Source organism: Penaeus vannamei, chromosome 26, assembly GCF_042767895.1.
Source record: "Penaeus vannamei isolate JL-2024 chromosome 26, ASM4276789v1, whole genome shotgun sequence".
In the NCBI taxonomy this organism is placed as follows: Eukaryota; Metazoa; Arthropoda; class Malacostraca; order Decapoda; family Penaeidae; genus Penaeus; species Penaeus vannamei.
This window is the reverse complement of record NC_091574.1, coordinates 20703854-20723853: the sequence shown is the minus strand read 5'-3', so window position 1 is coordinate 20723853 and position 20000 is coordinate 20703854. Positions and strand designations below refer to the sequence as shown.

Below are 20000 nucleotides of genomic sequence, written 5' to 3'. Positions count from 1 at the left end.
GTGGGGGGAGGGGAAGGGAAATTGGGAACTGGTAAAGGGGCGATGGGGAGGAGTTGGGGGAGAGAAAAGGCTGGCGTGGCACAGGGGTGGGGTATGGGTTGCAAGGGGGGAGGGGTATGTGGGCGTCGCAGGGTGGGTGTAGGGGCGGGGAGATGGGCGTGGTAAGAGCGAGTTGTCATATTTTTCACATAGGACGAGGTGGGGGTGGGGGTCGGGGGTCGGAGGAGGTCCTGCTTGAAAAAGGAGGTATAGGGGGGAGGGAGAGAAAGAAGGAACTGCAGGAGAGGGGAAGGGAATAAAAAGAAATGAACGGAGGACAACGCAGATGGGGAAGCGATGTGTGGGGAGGAGGAAGAGTGAGCTTTTGGGGAGGGAGGGGAAAGAAGGAAGGGGGAAATAACGTACGGGGGAGAGGAAGCGAAATGGGGAAAGAAGAAAATGGAGGAGGGGGAGGGAAAAGAAAGAAGTTCAGAGGGGAATGAAGTAGAGATGGAAGGGAAAGAGAAAGTATGAAAGTCAGGGAAGGGGGATGTGAGAATACGAGGCTAGATAAAGAAAAGGATAAAAAAAGTAATAGAGGAGAAGGGCAGAATGAGAGAATGCGAGGATGAAGGGGAAAGAGGGAGAGGAGGAGACAAGACGGGGTTGGGGGTTGGGGAAACGAGGGGAGGGGAGGAAAGGGGGGGGAGGGGTTGCGTGTCTCTTCTGTGTCCCCTTTATTGTCTTCACATTCCAAGGGAGGAATGGATTGCTTTCAGACAAGGAAGAAAGGAGGGGCGGAGGCTTTGTTTAGGAGGCGAGCGAAGAGGGGGTGAAGGGGGAGGAGGAGGGAGGGAGGGGGAAGAAGGGAGAAAGGGAAGGAGGGAGGAGGTGGAGGAGAAGAAGAAAGGCAATATCGAGGAAGAAGAATGTGAATTAGAAGGAGGAGGAGAAGAAAAAGGAGGAAGAAAAGAAAGAAAGGAAGAAGAAGAAGTAAAATAGGAAGATGATGAAGAGAAGAAAAAAAAAAGAAAAACAAGTAGAAGAAGAAGGAAAAGAAAGCAAAAGAAAAAGGGAAACGAGAGAAAAGACAAAGAAGAAGAAGAAAAAGAAGACGTGGACTAGGGTCAGATCCGATGGGAATCCGAGAGGAAGGGAGAAAGGACAGGAAAAAGGAAGGAAAATCCGGTAGAGAAAAAAAGACGACGAACAACAAGACGAATACGAATAGATGAACGAAGAAAGGGGAAGAGTTCGTAGCAGTAGGGAGGGAGAGAGAGGAGAAGAGGAGAGAACGACAAAAAAAGTGGAAGGGGGAGGGGCTTCACGAGAGGATTCCGGAAAGCTAGGAAATGGAAACACAATTTGGATCCGGGAATGGCGCAGGGAGAGTCCGCTGATCTTTTTTTGGACCCAATCGAGAAACGGTAACCTCCTCCTTTCCTTCCTGGTTCCCCTTTCTTATCCGCTCACTTCTCTCCTCCTCTCCTTTCTTCTTCTCTCACATTCTCTCCTCTTTCCTTTCCTCTGCCCTCCTCCTTTCGATTCTTCTCCCCCCCCTCTCCTTTCCTCTTTTCTCCCCCTCTCCTTTCCTCTTTTCTCTCTCCACTCTTTCCTTTTATTTCCCTCCTTTCGACTCCTCTCTCCCTGTCCTTTCCTTTTCCCTCTTCTCCCTCCTGTCCTCACCCCTATCTCCTTCCCTCTTCCCTCTTCTTACCCCCTCTCTCCTCTTTTGTCTCTTTCCCTTCCATTTCCCTTCTTCCCTCTCTCCCTTTACCTCGCTGCTCGTCTCTCTATCTTTTTCATCCCCCTCTTTTCCTCTCCCTCTCTTCCTTCTCTCCTCTCTCCTCTTCCCTTTTCTCCTCTCACCTCTCCCCTTTTTCTCTTCTCTTCTCTCTCTCCTCTCTCTCTCCCCTCTCCCCCTCTCTCTCCCCTCTCCCCTCTCCCTCCCCTCTGCCCTCTCCCCTCTCCCTTACCCCCCCCCCCATACACTTTCACAAAAAAATTAAATCGGACCTTCCCTGGAAATTAATATTGGACTGTTTATCCAAGCGAAGAGATGGTTCGAAGTAAAGCAATTCGAAATCTGGGATATTGCTTAGTTGGTTTAATATCTTGCAAACGATGCATAGGTGACTTTGGAAGAAAAATCCATGCGTCCATCTGTGTGTGTGTATGTATGTATGTAGATATGTATGTATGTAAGTATGTATGTATGTATGTAGATATGTATGTATGTAAGTATGTATGTATGTATGTAGATATGTAGATATGTGTGCTTATGTTCATGTGTGTCTTTGTCTTGGTGTCTCTTTGAGGGTGAATAACAAACAAATTTATTTACTTATTTATTTATTTTCTCCGTTTTCATTTATATATACCCTTTCGAAAATACTAACGGCATCTTTCGCATTATCGTTTTTCCCCCAAGAAACACCGAACGGCATCTACGCAGAGCAATCAATCTCAACTTGTATAACAATAAACTTCTATCACGGGACCAACAACGAACTTCGCCATTACGAGTTAAGCAACATTGCTAAGTTGCAGAGCCGAGACAGTTCATTTGTTTTAAGAGAGTTCGGCGTCTTAGCTGTCTTTCTAATCCCAGTCTCTCTTCTCTCTCTCTCTCTCTCTCTCTCTCTCTCTCTCTCTCTCTCGGTTTCTCTCTCTCTCTCTCTCTCTCTATCTCTCTCTCTCTCTGTCTCTCTCTGTCTCTCTCTGTCTCTCTCTGTCTCTCTCTGTCTCTCTCTGTCTCTCTCTCTCTCTCTCTCTCTCTCTCTCTCTCTCTCTCTCTCTCTCTCTCTCTCTCTCTCTCTCTCTCTCTCTCTCTCTCTCTCTCTCTGTCTCTCTCTTCTCTCTCTCTCTCTCTCTCTGTTTGTCCTTTACTCCTCCTCCTCTTCCCCCTCTTCCCTCTCCTTTCCCTTCTACCTTAACATCCTCTTCTCTCCTTCCCGCCTCCCCATCTTCCTTCGTTCTCTCCTCCATCCTTCGTCTCTTCTATCCACCTTCTTTGTCTCCTCTCTCTCTGCCCTCCGTCTCCCGACACCTGATTTTGATAATGCCCCGTTTCACGCCGCCTGTCTCGTCGTGTGCCTTGCGTTGGTAGAAGTAGTGGCACTGTGTTTTACGAGTGCCTTGTGCCAGAAAGAATGGGCCCTTTGTGTTTCATTATTGTGATTGTTGGGTGGAATTCCGGAATAGAAGTTTTAATTGCTGGGTGGAATGGCCGTACTGTTGCTATTGCTGTCGTTTTCTCGTTTAGTTTTTATATCATGTTTGTTTACCTTCTGTAAATTTCTTGCTTGGTATTGCCACTCTATATGTGTTGATGTATAACGAACGTTATTTTCTACTCTGTGCAAATTTGTGTTTTGACTCCGATAGTTGAATTTAATAGTTACTCCTTTAAGATATCACGTTTTCGTTAAAAGTTTTTTTCCGTAAGTTCTTGTTGTGTAGTTGAGGGAACTGCTTTTTTGATTGGTTAATTGTTGTATTTGAGTAAAGTATACCATATAAGTTTTACATAATATCATTTTATTCGTTAATGTGTACATGAGTATTATCGTTAATAGATATCTCGTGATTTTACATTTTTAATAAACGTCTTTTTTATATTGCATCTGAACTAAGACTTCGTAATTATTGCATTTTAGATTATCAAAAACAGGAAGAGGATGATACCTTTATTGTAATTCCTATTTGATAGCGTTTTTTATGTCGCACCTAGCAACATCAATGCGATATGTTTAATGGTTTAGTTACCCCAATAAAAAGCGAAAATGTTTTAACATCAGAGAAAACGGGCAAAAGAAAATGTGGAGAGACTATGTTAATAAGTGATAATCTGTAGCCCTAATCATAGTGGTTTTAAAAATGTGATTTATTTTTATTTATTTATTTTTTTATTTATTTATTTTTTATTTTTTTACAAAAGGAATACATTCTATTATAATTGTTGATTGTGGAGTTAATATTAATGTGTGAATCAAACATATTAATACCTTAGTTTTTAAATCACACAATTGAGCAAATATATTTTTTCTTCGCGGTGAGAGAAGTATTATTCAAATGATAATTCGATATCCTCTTGGTATGGTAACGACCTCTGACTAACTTTTCCTTTGATTTTTTTCAGGTAAGTTGCTGGCGGTTAGAACAAGGGAAGGTACAGGTACTTGTAAGGTAAGGCAAGGCAAGGAAAGATGAAGTAAGGAAAAGAAAGGAAATGGGTAATAAGATAAGGAAAGGTAAGGGAAGGTAAGGAAAGGTAAAGTAAGGCAAGGTAAGGGAAGGTAAGACAAGGTAAGGAAAGGAGAGACAAGGTAAAGAAAGGCAAGGTAAGGTAAAGTAAGGCAAGGTAAGGGAAGGTAAGGTAAGAGTAACCTTAAAGAGACACTGGTTCGACTGTGGGGTTGGCGGGGGATTGTGTATGGGTTCAATAGATGGCGAGAATTTTTGCTTTTTTCTTCCGGTCTCTCCCTTTTTCTCGTCGTTTCATAGTCTTTTTTTTCCTTTTGCCTAACAGTTCGCCGGCGCTTTTTCTCTCTCTCTCTTTATATGCCTGTTTCTATTAATATTTTCCATACTTTTTCTCATTACTTTTTCTTCCTCCATTCCGTGTCGTCTTCCAAACTTCCTCTTCGTCCTATTCTTCTTCTTCCTCTCCTTTTTTCCCTCTTCCTCCCTTTCTTTCTCCATCACTGCCTCCTTTTCCTTCTTCTCTTCCTCATTTTTTCCCTCCTCCTCTTACTCTCCCCTCTTCCTCATCCGTCACCCCCTCCTCTTCCACCTCTCTCTTCTTCCTGCTCCTACTCTTCCTCCTCCTCTCTCTTCTTCTTCTTCTTTTCCTCTTTCTTCTTCCTCCTCCTCCTCCTCCCTCCTCCTCCTCCTCCTCCCTCCTCCTCCTCCCTCCTCCTCCTCCTCCTCCTTCCTCCTCCTCCTCCTCCTCCTTCCTCCTCCTCCTCCTCCTCCTCCTTCCCTCCCTCCCTCCTCCTCCTCCTCCTTCCTCCTCCTCCTCCCCTCCTCCTCCTCCTTCCTCCCCTCCTCCTTCCTCCTCCTCCTCCCTCCTTCGTCCTCCTCCTCCTCCTCCTCCTCCTCCTCCCTCCCTCCCTCCCTCCCTCCCTCCCTCCCTGTTGTCAATATAGGTCGTTGTACCAAATTACTGATCTCATGTTGACCCCTTTGCCTTCAGCTGTGTGACTGAAAGGTTATGAAAAATAGCAAATGTAAATATCTAATTGTTTATTTATTTATTTATTTATTTATTTATTTATTTATTTATTTATTTATTTATTTATTTATTTATTTATTTATTTATTTATTTATTTATTTATTGTAAGGGTTGTATAATACCGTTTGGGTTTGATGATTAAGTGTTTGATTTGGGGGTTAGAAAGTGCGTTTGGTGTTGATGTTAAGTGTCTGTGAGAGAAAAAATTGAGAGAGAGAAAATGGGATATTGAATGTTCATTGATTAATAAGCCGATCAACAAGTAGAATAAAATGAAGAACAAAAACAAAAGGAAGATATAATAAATGAAAGATGAATAGATTAGTGATTAGACAAACAGATCATATGGATAAACGCGTAAGGGATGGATAAAAGAGGGAGGTGAAGAGATAAAAAGATAGACATAGATAGAATAGAGGAACGCATGATAGATAAATGAAAGAGATAGACAAATAGAAATAGACAAGGAAAGAAAATAGATGAACGAATGATGAACAGATAAAATAGATTTTTTTTAAGATATAGAGAAATATATAAAATAGACGAAAATGCATAAAATAGAAATCACAGAGTTCACCACAAAGAAAAGAAAAATAAAGAAATGATAATAAGGATATTAGAAATAGAGAAATAGATAAGAAAAAGAACATTAGTTCATAAGCTAGAAATCGCAAAAAAGTAATGATCAAAATATAAAAATAAAACTAAATAGAGAAATAGATAAAGAAAAAATACAGAAATAAGTAAAAAAAATAATTGATATATAAGACAGAAATCCCCGATTTCACCTTAAAAGATAATGATAGATAAAAAAAATAATAATAATAGATAATAAATAATAAATAGTAATAATAATGATAATAATAATAATAATAATGATAATAATAATAATAATAATAATAATAGTAATAGTAATAATAATGATAATAATGATAATAATAATGATAATAATAATAATAATAATAATAATTATAATAATAATAATAATGATGATTAAAAAAAAATTAAATAGATAAAAAAAGATAAATGCGAAGGCCTATCTGGCTCGCGCGTGACGTCACTTCCGCCAGCATGCACAAGGCGTCATGCAAAGGAAGCCCAAGCGCCAAGGGCCGCCATGCAGAGCGACTGACCTTTAGGCCTAAACGGAATCATTCATGCGCATGACTGCTTACGTCTTCTAGGTTTCTAGGCCTCTCGTTTTTTCTCGCTCTCTCTCTCTTCTTTTTTTTTCATTTTTTCTCTTTTTCTCTTCTTTTTAGCTTTTTTTCATTTTTATCTCACTCTTCTTCTTTTTCTTTTTTCTCTCTTTTTTCTTTTCTTTCTTTAGTGGTTTTCCTTTATCAGATTATTGTGTTTTATCAATTCTTCCTGTTTCTCTTTCGTTGGTCCGTACTATTATTTCCCTTTTTATCAAATTTTCCGTTTCTTTGTTTATTTTTCTCATATATCGCTTTTATTTCATTATTTTGTAGTCGTAGGTTTGTGGGTTTGCATATGTTGATCAATAGACTATCTTCTGTTGCTTTTTCCTTGGTTATCGGGTATGTTTTTTTTTTATATTCGTGAATTATCTTTCGTTTGTTTGTTTTATTTTTTTGTCTTGTTTTAAGTCTTTCTCTTTCTCCATTTTCTTATTGTATTATTATTTTTTCTTTTTTTCCCTTTTTTTCCATTCTTTCTTCTTTTTCTTTCTCTATTCTTCTTCTTCTCTATTTTCAAGTTTGTTTATTTGTTTTAATTCTTTTCTTGTTCTTCCTTCCGTGTTGTTACTTCCTATATCACGGTGGATTTTTCATGATTATTTTTGTGGTATTTTTAATACTTTTTATTTTGTGTTCGTATGGTACTTTTGTTGTTTTATTGTCTTTCGTTATGTTTTTTAGTGTTATTTTTGTGTTCGTTTTGTTATTTCCTTTGACTTCGAATAAAAGGGATAGGTAGGTAGATAAGAAATGGGTATAAGTAGAAGAGATGAACGCATGATGATAAGATGAAAGAGATAGATAGATAGATAGATAGAAGATGACAAGTAAAACAAATTAATGAACGCATAATTAATCGATAAAATAGATGTATAAAGATTATAGAATATCAATAAAATGGACAAAGAAAATCTTTGTGTTATTCTTATGTTTGTTAATGATTTATTTACGTATTGCATTCGTATACGTGTTGTGTTATTTTCATCACTATTTTTTTCGTACGTATTTATGTATATTTCACGTTTTTATTGTATTTGTATTGTTTCATATTGTTTCGTTGTGTTATTTCTGTATCATTATTTTTTCGCTACTTTTATTTTTGTATTTGTATTGTTTCATATTGTTTCGTTGTGTTATTTCTGTATCATTAATTTTTCGCTACTTTTCATAGTTTGCTTTTATTACATTTTCGTATTTTATCTGTTTTGTTTCATCGTGTTGCATTGCGTCATCTTGTCCTATTTAAAGTTCATGCTTCTTTTCTCGTAATATTTACTAAGGACAACGAAACCTTAGTTGAAGGCTTTTTGTTTTAAGGATAATAGTATAATGTCTGTCTGTCTGTGAGAAAGGAAGAGGGAAGGGAAGGGAAAGGAAGAGGGAGAGGGAGAAGGAGAGGAAGGGAAAGAAAGGGAAAGGTAGAGGGAGGGAAATAGTGAGGGAGAGGGAAGGGGAGAGGGATAAGGAAGGGAGGGAAAGGGATAGGGAGGGAGAGGGAAGGGGAGATGGATACGGAAGGGAGGATAAGGGAAAGGGAGAGAGAGGGAAAGAGATTAATAGCGGTAGAGGGAGAAAGAAAGAGGCGGAGAATGTGTGTGCATGTCGTTGCTTTCGTATTCACATAACCATGCGCATAGAATGGAACTTCTGTGTACCTTAAGCTAGCGTTGGCGTAGAAAGGGGAGGAGCCAGCTTCGAGGGGCAGGGAGGTAGGGGAGGATGGCAAGGGGGGGAGGGGGTGTAAGGAGGAACAGGTAGGATCGTCTCCTCTAATGTAGGGATGTCGGTTAAGGTGGGAGGAGGGAGATGTGAGCTCTCTCTCTCTCTCTCTCTCTCTCTCTCTCTCTCTCTCTCTCTCTCTCTCTCTCTCTCTCTCTCTCTCTCTCTCTCTCTCTCTCTCTCTCTCTCTCTCTCCCTCCCTCCCTCCCTCGCTTTGTTTGTTTGCTTCTCTCTTTATTTCTTTCTTTTCTCTCATTCACCTCCTCCCCCTTCTCTTTGTTTATCCTCTTTCTCTTCTTTTCACTTCTCCTTCCTTCTCTCTTTCTCCCGCTCCCTCTCCATCTCCCATTCCCTTACTCTCTACTCTCCCTATCGTTTGTCTCTCTCTCCTCTCCCAATTTCTCCCTCCCTCCCTCTTTCTTTCATCCCTCTCCTTCCTTTATTCTATCCCCCTTCTGTTTCTTAATTTGGAAGGCGAAGCGAGACTATACATCGACAAATGTGAATGTTTTATAACGAAGTATTAGTCATAGAGGGATAAGTGGATGATATTCTTGATGACTCTCCTTTGTGGCAGTGGTCACGCAACATTTTTTGTATAAAGGAAAGATAGGTTTTCGTACAAGGTGGCCGTTTATGTTTGTTGCTGTTTGTTTGTTGATGTTGTTTTTAAGCATTTTTTGTGGAGGATAATGATGTTTTTGTTGATGTTGTTGTGTTGTTGTTTTTGTTGCTGGTTATTTTCTTTGAGCTGCAGGAGAGTCCGCAGGTGAAGGAGGAGGAGGTTTGGAGGTGTGGGCGGAGGTGTGGGCGGTTGTGGAGGTGAAGGAGAAGGGAGATGGAATAGAAGGATGAGAAGAAAAAAGGGAATAAGGAAAGCGAAGAGGAGGGTGGAATCGAAATAGGAGGAGAAAAAAAGAGTAGGAAGAACAGGAGGATGAGAAAGTGGAGTTGAAAATGAAAGAGGAGGAGGAGAAGAAGAAAGAAAGAAAGGAAGAAAAAGAAAAAGGAGGAAGAAAGAGAAAAGGAAGAAAGAAAGAAAGAAAGAAAAAGAAAGAGAAATTAAAGAAAAGAAAAAAAGATAAAGAAGAAGAAGAAGGACGAAGAGGACTTAACCCCATTGTCTGCGGGCGGCGGTGTCCCTCCTCTCGTGAGTCACCCTCCCTCCCCCCCTGCGTTGTCCTCCTCCTCGACGCTCGCCCTCGATGCCTCTGGTCCTTGGCTGGGCGGGAGGGCGCGTCCGGCGGGCTTTCTCGGATGCTGCTCTGGCTGGCTTGGGCTTGGCTTTTGCTTGTTTTTTGGATTTGAGTTTTTGTGTGTCTGGTTTACTGTTATTTATTTATTTTTAAATTTTAGTTATATATTATGTATTTCTGTTTTTCTGTTTACTATTTTATCTTTCTTCTTCATATAAAGATGATGATTATTATTATTGTTATTATTATTGTTATTATTGTTATTATTATTATTATTTTGTTTAATTTTGTATGTTTTATTTTAGATTTTTCGAGGGGGCAGAAGGATTCCTTTTGTGGGCTTCTGTGAATTTGTGTTTTATGTACTTTTGTTTTTGTTTGTTTACATGTCTTGAGTGTTTGTGTGTAACTGAGTGAATTTGTTTAAAATTTCCTTTTGCTTAGTTTTGTATATTATGCAAATTACCTAGGCTGGTTTTCCTGCGTTTGTCAGCTCTTTTGTTTTATGATAAATACTTTATTCATTTTCTCTTTATTTCCTTTCTCTTTGACCCTCTTTTCTTTTTCTTTTCTTTTTTGTGATGGCCTCTCGCCCTTTCACCTTCTCCCTTCTCCCTTCGGGTTGGGCGAGACGTACACGTGCCTCTCACAAGCACTGATCTAATTAAGAGCAAGCAGGTGCAAAACCACGGTTGTTCCTGGAGGAGGGAGGGGAGGGGAGGGGACGGGGGGTAGGGAAGATAGGCAGGGCGTCGGAGGTCGGGTTGGAGGTGGGGGAGGGGGCAGGAGGCAAGGGGAGGGGGGGAGGGGTGAGCCCGAGGGAGGGGGCGGGGGTCGTGACGCGTCCAAGAAACCCTTCCTGAGTAGGGCGTCCGCGTCCGCGCTCGGCCCTTCTGCTAGACACCCGCTCACCTCCTGGATGTGATGGTGCTCGTCCTGCTCCTGCTGCCCACGGGCCCTGCTGCTGCTGCTGCTGCTGAGGCTGCTGCTGCTGCTGGGACAGGAGCGGGACCGTCCTTCTGTGTTGGTGCCCTTCGATTTGTCTTGTTTCATTTCATTGTTGTTTATTCAAATGGGTGTGCTTTATAGATATTGATATATCTATATATCTATCCACATCTATAAATATATATATATATATATATATATATATATATATATATATATATATATATATATATATAATGAGAGGCGATACCCATTTCTGCAATATTGCCTTGAAAATTTAGTTGATTCCTGAGTGACCCTTTTCCCCACAAAACAAGTGAAATGTGTCAGCCAAAGTGGGACATCTCGCACGCGCCTTTTGCAGCTACAGAAGGCTTGTTTTTGTGATTGTCACGGCCCGCGTGGGAACCAGAGCGCGGATGCTGCCATTTTGATTACGGGGAATTACAGACGTACTGAATTTGTTGAACTTGAACTCGCTAGAGAAAATTGAGAATGGCAGACTGATTGCTGAAATTTTCTCCACGTGCCAAAAATGTCAGTGTTTTTTGTTTTTTTTATTTATTTATTTGAAAAGAGGAAAATTTTAAGAAAAAAACAAGCAAACAAACAGCGCGACTCGTCTCCTCTGGTAAGCCTCGGTGTCCTTTTTATTTGTTTATTTACTGATTTTCGTCATTTACCGCCGTGTGTTCTGCCTCTTATCCGCATGACCTCTGACCTCCTTCGGAAAATAAGGTCAGTCTCCCCGCCGACGGAAGATTTTTCGTGTTAAGGGATTTTCTGCTTTTGTTGGTGTGTAGTTTTTGTTGTTTGCATTTTTTTTTTCGTTTGTTGGTTTGTTTTTCTTCATTTCAGTTCTTTGTTTGTTTGTTTATTTATTTATTTATTCTTAGAAAAAACTGTCCTCTGAGAGCGTGTCTTTAGAGGAGTTTCTTTTCAGAAAGACACGAAATAAAAGCTTTATGGGGAAATGTGCATTTACCTTTACCTTTTGACTCAAGATCTAGAATAACGACATTTTTTTTCTCTCTTTTTCTGTTATTATTTAGACCCTCTTGCTGCATCAGTACAGAAAACAGGGCATGAAGGGAAGGAGAGTAAAGGAATGGAGAGAGAAATGAATGAAAAGGATCATAAGTATTATTTTTCGATAAAGTTTAAGCTGTTCTTTTTATGATGAGGCTTTTTGGCTGAAGTATTTCGTATGTTTCGTATAAAATGTTTATCATATTTATTTATCGTAAATATGATACATTTAGTAATAGTTATATTTTTTCTTTCTTTTTTCTTTATTTTCATCCCGGCTTTTAAAAATCTTATTATTGTTTTTGATCTCATGATGCCGGATATAATAAGGTTAAAAACTTTTCGGTGTTATTATAACATCAAAGCCGAAAGGAAGGTGTAGAAATACCCGCCAATAAAAGTGGTAAATACGAAAGGAAGGTCAATTTCGAATTTAATTATGTATTGGGGAATTTAATTGTTTTATTGTTCATTATTTTTATTGGTGATTTTACTTTCTCTTACGATGATCATTTTTCTATGGTGGAAGTTATTTTTTCATATCTTTTCGTTGTTGTTTTATTATTGATTTTTGTATTCTCATCATCATTTATCTGCTGAAATGGACTCTAGTAATATTAGCGAGGTTTCGGTCGAAAATTCCATGGTTTTTGGGTAAATTCTCGACCATGAGTGGCTGGAAAAGGCGGGAAAAACCGTACAAGTGAGAAGCGATTTTCTTTTGTTTTCCAAGACGCGCATCCCAATTAGCTAATATTATCGTTATTATTTTTTCGGATGATCTTTCATTTATTTTCATTTCACTGTGATTTCCTACTAAAGAAAAAAAATGATTAGTTAGAAAAAAATAAATTGAAAAGTGTATACCCTTTTGATGTTCTTTTTCGAACGAATCTTCTGGAAGGTCGTTTCAGGCTCAGGCAAGTGGCCTTCAAGCAACAGTTTTTTGGCCTCGTGACCTTCTCGTTTGCTTTGAGAAATTGCTGGAGAAGCCTCGGGTGTACGTGTGCGTGTGTGTGTGTGTACGTGTGTGTGAGCGTGTGTGTGTGTGTGTGTGTGTGTGCGTGTGTGTGTGTGCGTGTGTGTGTGTGCGTGTGCGTGTGTGTGTGTGCGTGTGTGCGTGTGCGTGTGTGTGTGTTTGTGTGTGTGTGTGTGTGTGTGTGTGTGTGTGTGTGTGTGTGTGTGTGTGTGTGTGCGCGCGCGCGTTTATGTATGGGTAGTGTGAACGCATTTGTTTGTGTTTATGATTGTTCGTGTGTATGTAAGAATTTCTTCTTTCTTTCTTCCTGTCCATGTGCGTATCTCTTATGCCCATTTCCGCCCACGGAGGGACATGCCCGGGTCTTTTCCCAGGAATGAGGAAGCCAGATCCGCCGCGCGTGCAGATGCCCCGCGAAGCCCCAATAACCCAGACATAGCATGGCTGCCTCGCTCTATCTTTTCCTACATATGTATTTTTTATTTTGGATACCTCCATATTCTGTTTACCATTACCTGTTATTTTCGTATACAATAACCTCATTACCACGTTACTTCCCGGTCGAATTTGAAGTCTGCCAGCGTTGCCAAGTTTCATGGGGTTGTTGCTAAGCGGCGTTGCCAAGTAGACCAAATGTTACTTGGTTGCTCGTTGTTGCAGATGTTGCCGGGCGATGGCGTTGCTGGGAACAGGTTCTTTCGTTGGAATGAGACCCAGATTATGCGCTCAAGCGGACACACGCACGCGCTAACGCTTACTCTATCACTTACTCAGTTACTCTATCTCGCTCTGAGTCTCTCTCTCCTAGTCTCTCTCTATTTCTCTTTCTCTCTCTCTTTCTTTATCTTTCTTTCTCTCTCTTTCTCTCTCTTTCTTTATCTTTCTTTCTCTCTCTTTCTCTCTCTTTCTCTCTTTCTTTATCTCTCTCTCTCTCTTTCTCTCTCTTTCTTTATCTCTCTCTCTCTCTTTCTCTCTCTCTCTCTTTCTCTCTCTTTCTTTCTTTCTCTCTCTCATTCTTTCTTTCTCTCTCTGTCACACACACACACACACACACACACACACACACACACACACACACACACACACACACACACACACACACACACACACACACACACACACACACACACACACACAAACTTTTTTTGGAACACCTCTAGTGGAACAAGGAAGTACTGACTTTTTTTAGGCTTATTCATGAGGAAGGCTTTGTAGAGAAAATCAAAGCCTCATTCAACTGCGTTATGATTATTTTTTCTTTTTTTTCTTTTGGTTTTAGTTTATATTTTTTCCCCTTTTTTCTTTTGTTTTTAGTCTGTATATTATTTTCTTTTTTCTTTATTGTTTTCGTCTATATATTTTTTCTTTTTTGTTTTAGTCTATATTTATTTATTTTATCCTTTTTCTTCTTTTTTGTTTTCGTCTATATATTTTTTTCTTTTTTCTGTTTTCTTTTCATCTATATATTTTATATTTTATCTTTTTTTTCTTTTTTGTTTTCTTATATATATTTTTTTCTTTTGTATTTCTATTTGCATGATAAGGAATGGCATTAATAAAGTCATGCGTTGTAAGTGATGAAATATTTAAGAAAAAAGAATTGAAATTTGTTTTACAATTTTCGTCTTTGAGGAGATAAGGAAGTAATGATTTTTTTTTTTTTTTTTGAGTTTAGGCCTAATTAAGGAAAGTTGGGAGGATAAAGCCTTATTTGTGCTGCCTGTTTAGTGTTTTTTTTTTCCTTTTTTATTGTTGTTTTTGTTTATCTGTTTTTTTTCGTTCCTATTTCTGTTTTCTTTCCTCTTCTGTATTCTCTTTCTTTCTGTATTCCAATCTCAGTCTCTTTCTCTCTCTGTCTCTGTTTCTGTCTCTCTCTTTTTTCTTTCTTCTCTCTCTCTCTCTTTCTCTCATTCTTCTCTCTCTCTTTCTTTCTCTCTTTCTCTCTCTCTTTCTCTCTCTCTTTCTCTCTCTCTCTCTCTCTCTCTCTCTCTCTCTCTCTCTCTCTCTCTCCCTCTCTCCCTCTCTCCCTCTCTCCCTCCCTCCCTCCCTCCCACCCTCCCTCCCTCCCTCCCTCCCTCCCTCCCTCCCTCCCCCCTCCCCCTCATATGCGTGTGTGTATGTGCGTGTATGCCTCTTCCCCGATTGACTGACTGAGGAAAAGAGGATCTTTAGCCTGATCCTAAGGTCTAGACGCCGACCAAGTGGATTTTTAGGTCTTCCCGTTTTCTGTGGTCTCATTCTCCTTCCTCTTCCCCTTTTTATGGCGGGGATTGCTGTATGGTTTTGTTGTTGTTGTTGTTTTGTTTTTGCTGTTGTTTTGTTATTTTTGTTGTTGTTTTGATTTTGCTGCTGTTGTTGTTTTGTTTATGCTGTTGTTTTTTTGTTGTTGCTGTTATTGTTTTGTTATTGTTTTGGCGTTGGTTTTGTTGCTGCTTCTGTTGTTGTTGAGAGACAGACAAGCAAGACACATGAACAAAGATGGATGAACAAAAAAATATAAGAGAAGCAAAGAGCAAGCAAAGTGAGAAGAGGCTCGAAGGAATTCACGTGTGTGAGGAGGAGGAGGAGTGGAGGAGGGGGAGGGGGAGGGGAAGGGAGGAGGAGGAAGTGGTGGTGGAGGAAGAGAAGGAGGAAGTGGTGGTGGAGGAGGAGGTAGAGATGGTGGTGGAGAAGGTGGAGAAGGAGTAAGAAGTGGTGGAGGGGGAGAATGAGGGGGGAGGAGGAGGAGGAGGAGCAGGAGATGGTGGTGGTGGTGTAGGAGATAATGGAGGTGGAGGAGATGGGGGAAGGGGGAGGAGGAGGCCTAGGAAGAAGAAGGAGGTGGAGGTGGAGATGGAGGAGGAAGAGGAGGAGGCCTAGGGAGGAGAAAGAGGTGGAGGTGGAGGTGGAGATGGAGGAGGAAGAGGAGGAGGCCTAGGGAGGAGAAGGAGGTGGAGGTGGAGATGACGGAGGAAGAGGAGGAGGCCTAGGGAGGAGAAAGAGGTGGAGGTGGAGATGGAGGAGGGGGGGGGTCAGGGGGAAGAGGAGGAAGGAGGCGGAGCAGCAGCGAGCGTCACCTGAGCCGCTGCGGGCGCCCACCGACCACACCCGCCGCCGCCGCCTGCGTCCCCCGGCTCCCGCTCCCTCCTTCTTCGGCTCTCCCCTGGCTCTCCCCGGCCCAGTGGCACTCGATGACCCCCGTGGCTCCCCTGTGGCCCTGGTGGCACTCGTCGCCCCGCATGGCTCCCCCTTGGCACTCATGACTCTCCCCGGCCGTGCCACTCTGTTTCACGGCCGTTCCCTGGCTCATGAACCCCGTGGTTTTCTTTGCCTCAGGTGGCACTCCATGACCAAGGGGACTCTCATCTGACCCTGGTGGCTCATCCTTGGCTACGGTGGCGTCCGTATTGGTCCTCATGAATTCCTAGTACTCATCTCCTCGTGGGGCTCCTCTTGGGTTCTCCTCATGGCATTTCTCGCTCGCTTGGCCATCCCTCTTCTTCAGGAACTGCCTTGGCCCTTCGTAGTTCCCCTTGGCCCTTCGTGGCTCCCCTTGGCCCTTCGTGGCTCCCCTTGGCCCTTCGTGGCTCCCCTTGGCCCTTCGTAGTTCCCCTTGGCCCTTCGTGGCTCCCCTTGGCCCTTCGTGGCTCCCCTTGGCCCTTCGTGGCTCCCCTTGGCCCTTCATAGTTCCCCTTGGCCCTTCGTGGCTCCCCTTGGCCCTTCGTGGCTCCCCTTGGCCCTTCGTGGCTCCCCTTGGCCCTTCGTGGCTCCCCTTGGCCCTTCGTGGCTCCCCTTGGCCCTTCGTGGCTCCCCTTGGCCCTTCGTGGCTCCCCTTGGCCCTTCGTGGCTCCCCTTGGCCCTTCGTGGCTCCCCTTGGCCCTTCGTGGCTCCCCTTGGCCCTTCGTGGCTCCCCTTGGCCCTTCGTGGCTCCCCTTGGCCCTTCGTAGTTCCCCTTGGCCCTTCGTGGCTCCCCTTGGCCCTTCGTGGCTCCCCTTGGCCCTTCGTAGTTCCCCTTGGCCCTTCGTGGCTCCCCTTGGCCCTTCGTAGTTCCCCTTGGCCCTTCGTGGCTCCCCTTGGCCCTTCATAGTTCCCCTTGGCCCTTCGTGGCTCCCCTTGGTCCTTCGTAGTTCCCCTTGGCCCTTCGTGGCTCCCCTTGGCCCTTCGTGGCTCCCCTTGGCCCTTCATAGTTCCCCTTGGCCCTTCGTGGCTCCCCTTGGCCCTTCGTAGTTCCCCTTGGCCCTTCGTGGCTCCCCTTGGCCCTTCGTGGTACCCCTTGGCCCTTCGCGACACCCAGTGGCACACCTTTTGGCCCTCCCTGGCTTGCATGGCACACCTGGTATTAAACTTCCCCAAGCTATCCTTTCTGAACAGCATAGAACCCCAACATTAATCTCATGACAAGTATTAGGTACATTCGCCGCGCCGTGCCCCTTGTATGACGTTCCCTGAAGAGGCAATGGAGCGAGAAGGCCTTCGGTAATATCACGTGTCCTGCTGCTCCTCCCCGCGCTGTGTTTGTTGACGGCTTGTGCAGTAGGAGTCCTGCACGTGAGTATGTGTGTGTGTGTCTATATGTATATATATGTATATATATGTATATATGTATATATATATATATATATATATATGTATGTATGTATGTATGTATGTATGTATGTATGTATTTATGTATGTATTTATGTATGTATGTTTGTACGCATATATGTATGTATGTATGTACGTATATATGTATGTATTTATGTATGTATGTATATATGTATGTATGTATATATGTATGCATGTATGTACACACACACACACACACACACACACACACACACACACACACACACACACACACACACACACACACACACACACACACACACACACACACACTCACACTTATATATATATATATATATATATATATATATATATATATATATATATACATATATATATGTATATATACATATATATATATATATATATATTCATATATACATATATATATATTCATATATATATACATATATATTTACATATATATATATATATATATATATATATATATATACATATATCTATATATATATACATATATGTATATATATACATATATACATACATACATACATACACACATACATACATACATACATACATACATACATACATACATACATACATACATACATACATACATACATACATACATACATACATACATACATACATACATACATACATACATACATACATACATACATACATACATACATACATACATATATATATATATATATATATATATATATATATATATATATATATATAAAGAAAGTGTAAGACAGATTTAAGAATAGCCAGTAACGCATTAGACCCCAGAATTACACCGGAAGAAAGTCCACTTTGTAAGAGCATTCCTGTTGTAGCCCAACACATCAAGATCAAACGTATCGCTTCCACACTCACTCTGTTAACTCAAAAGATCAGAGCTTAAAACCGCAAATACGTCAAGAAAAAGAGAGAGAAAAAAACATGCAAAACACATGTCAGTTAATGTGTATGATGTATTATCTAGATCGATGGGGTTGGTATAACACAAGACACCACGGGATGGGATGCGGGGTGTTGTTACAAGCTTAGTGAAGGGGCGTGCAGTGGCGAGATGTTGTATGGCGAATAGTTGTGGTCGCATTGGCTGGCTCTCGGTCGGACGGGCACCCCGTTTTGCACCGGCCTTTGCCCTGCTCGTGGTTACTTGGGCTGGGATTCTTTGAGGGGCTTGTTGTGTTCGGAATGACGGGGCCATTAGTATTGGGTGAGGGATTGCGAAGAGAGAAGGAGAGGGAAGGAGAGAGAGAGAGGGGAGTAAAGAGAGAGAGAGGGGGGGGTAAAGAGAGAGAGGGGGGGGTAAAGAAAGAGAGGGGGATGTAAAGAGAGAGGGGGTAAAGAGAGGGAGGGGGTAGAGAGAGGAGAGAGAGAGAGGGAGAGGTGAAGAGAGAGAGGGAGAGGGAGAAAGAGAGAGAAGAGGGAGGAAGAGAGAGAAAGAGGGGAGCAAAGAGAGAGAGAGGAGGGTAAAGAGAGAGAGGGGATGTAAAGAGGGAGAGAGGGATGTAAAGAGAGGGAGGGGGTAGAGAGAGGGAAAGTGAGAGAGAGAGAGATTGAATGAGAGAGAAAGAAAGAGAGAGAGAGAGAGAGAGAGAGACTGAGAGGCCAAAGGAAGGCCAGTATTTGGTTTCCCGCTCACCACACGAAACCGCGCTCCGACCGACCCGAGTTCGCCTCCTCGCTCACACCTGCATAGGATGACCTCTGTTGACCCCCCCCCCTCCCAAATGGGCTGCGAGGTCAAAGGTCAGGGAGACGGAGAGGGGCGGGTCGAGACATAAGGACATAAGGATGCAATTGCAAGTTTATTGGTGCGGTAGGGGAGTGCGCGCGCCCTGGGGCAAGGTAGGTCTCGGTGTTTTGTGTTGATTGTTAAACTTGCTTTTGATTTCTGTCGTTGCTGGTGTTTTGTGTCACTTTTTTTTTATTTCGTCATTGGCGAGTCTCCGCATGGGTCGTACTCAGTCTCTGATCTAGGTCGTTATCGCTTGTCGTGTCTATTTTTTTTTCGTTTGTGGATGGGAGGTCGTCATTTTTTTCGTTCGTGGATGGGAGGTCGTCATTTTGTTTATCAAGATCGGTCGGGTCGTCTCGTTCACGGGAGATTGGTATCCCAATTGTCATTCATCTTCACTCATTTTCATTTTTTTATCGTTCATTTCCATTCACGGTTCGCGGGTTGGAATTTCCCGTGTATGGCGTGAGAGTGGGTGGGGGGGGGGGGGGGGGAGGGGGGCTTTTTTTTAGCCTTTGTCAGTTTCCCTCCGTTTCTGCTTTCACTGTTCTCTTGTTTTCTTTTATGTCTACTGTCTTTGTGTTCGTCATTATGTTTTTTTTTTCCTTTGTTTTATGTTGATATTATTAGTGTTATTTTTTGTTTTTGTTGTTGTGAATATTTTATTATGGATGTTATTATTATTACTGCTGTTATTGTTATTGTTGATGTTATTGTTATTATTATTGTTGTTGTTGTTGTTGTTATTGTTGTTTTCATCATCATCATCATTATCATCATTATCATTGGTATTATTATTATTACTACTATTATCATTGTTGGTACTGTCATTATTGGTATTGTTGTTGTTATAGTTTTTTGTTGGTGTCATTATTGTTATTGTTATTATTATTGTTATTGTTATTATTGTTGTTGTTGTTATTATTATTATTATTGTTATTATTATTATTATTATTATTATTATTATTATTATTATTATTATTATTATTATTATTATTATTATTATTATTATTATTATAGTTATTATTATTATTATTATTATTATTATTATTATTATTATTATTATTATTATTATTATTATTATTATTATTATTATTATTATTATTACTACTACTACTACTACTACTACTACTACTACTACTACTACTACTACTACTTATTACTACTACTACTACTACTACTAATAATAATAATGATATTACTATTACTATCATTATGATATTGTTACTATTATTATCTTTGTTACTATCATCATAATTATCCTTATTATTCGTAGTTGTGATTATCATTATCACTAATATTATCATAATCATAATCATTATATTTATTCTTATTCCTATTATTGTGCAATACTCATCATAATGATAATAAACTTTTTTCAATTCATGACAAGATGTCA

At 41.2% G+C, this 20000-nt stretch overlaps 1 protein-coding gene across 3 annotated transcripts in view; it reads left to right on the top strand.

Annotated features, from left to right (window-relative positions):
• Lrrk (Leucine-rich repeat kinase) overlaps nucleotides 1-20000 on the top strand; it is a 175654-nt gene that overhangs the window by 103444 nt on the left and 52210 nt on the right. Inside the window, exon 1 of one of the 3 annotated variants that reach the window (XM_070140132.1) lies at nucleotides 10343-10358. The exons of the other annotated variants lie outside the window; for them this stretch is intronic. The gene's annotated coding sequence lies outside the window, so the exon portion shown is untranslated. Of the gene's footprint in view, nucleotides 1-10342; nucleotides 10359-20000 lie in introns of those variants that run through there. 3 annotated transcript variants of the gene reach the window in all.